The following is a 1,341-nucleotide window of genomic DNA, read 5'->3' as shown; positions in this document are numbered from 1 at the left end:
TAGAACAAGGCGAGCCAAAAGGGCCTCTCGCCATTTCGTACAACAAAATGATGGCGGCGAAGCCCAAACAGAATCACAACTCCCAGCGCTCGTTCGCGTACCTACGCAGTATGACCCGTACAAGAATAAAGCTATACCAAAACAAGGACGGTCTCCGAAACAAGAGAGGTATCGACTCCTGCTTCGGTCCCCCTAACAAGTCCGATCACCGAGTCGCGCCTCCGGACTGCGGGCGTGATGAAACGCGGCCCCCGAAGAGGTCGGTCAAGACGGAATATGTACCGAGTATGTGAAGCATTACCCGAAACATGAATCAGAAAAGTACAACAGTAAGCAAGTTTAGGATACCAGTATGAATTCAATGTTTAAATGAAATAGTCCCTTCGGACGGCCGCTTCCGGCCTAATAATATTAATGATAGTAATAATAATGATAACAACAATGCTATTAATGATAATAATCCCCTTTGGGTGTCGCCGGTCCCGACATCAGTCTATCCGCGCCCCTTTCGGGCATGCCGGTCCCGAAATAAAACAATGGCCCCTTCGGGCATGCCGTCCAAAGATACGTCTATCCGGCCCCCCGGACATGCGGCCCCGACATAATACTAGCTTTTCGGGCATGCCAGCTCGTGACATACGGCTACCCCTGGCCCCTTCGGCATGCCACTCGTGACATAATACTAATCCTCGCCCCTTCGGGCATAATAATAATAATAATAATATTAACAATAATAATAATAGCGTTGTGGAAAGTAGACATAAGTCGTAGGTGGAATAGAATGGTGAAATCTCGCACCCCCTTCGGAGTGGTTTGAAGAGTCTTATATAATAAAATATTGCACCCCCTTCGGAGTGGTTTTGAAAAAGAAGGAAAATCAAAATCACGTTTACTTACTGACACCCAAAAGCCCAGAAACAAGTTTCGAGTCAACCTGACCTAGTGCGAGGAAGTTACGAGTATTTCAGAAGCCATTTTTTTAAAGAACCGAAGCGATAATCATATTAGAAACATTATTACTCCACAAGATATATTATAGAACTTAATGGAGACATTTATGAAGGTTTCAAAGCAATTCAATTACATTTATGCAAGTTATAGGTGTTTGAGCATTTTCCGATCAAGATACAAGGATCCTAATTCAATCATACTGAATGAATAGTGCTCAAATTCAGACTTAGATTTCTATGAACAGAATAACCCCCAAGGCTCAAATCCAGACCTAGTACACCTAGGACATGCCAAGAGAAGGAAAGGAATAGCTTTACATACCTCACGGACGTCTTATGTTCGCTTAAACTCAAATCCCGTTTCGTCCGGTATCCGCAAATGGTCACAATT

Source organism: Lycium ferocissimum, chromosome 8, assembly GCF_029784015.1.
Source record: "Lycium ferocissimum isolate CSIRO_LF1 chromosome 8, AGI_CSIRO_Lferr_CH_V1, whole genome shotgun sequence".
Classification (NCBI taxonomy): domain Eukaryota; kingdom Viridiplantae; phylum Streptophyta; class Magnoliopsida; order Solanales; family Solanaceae; genus Lycium; species Lycium ferocissimum.
This window is presented reverse-complemented; position numbering follows the sequence as displayed.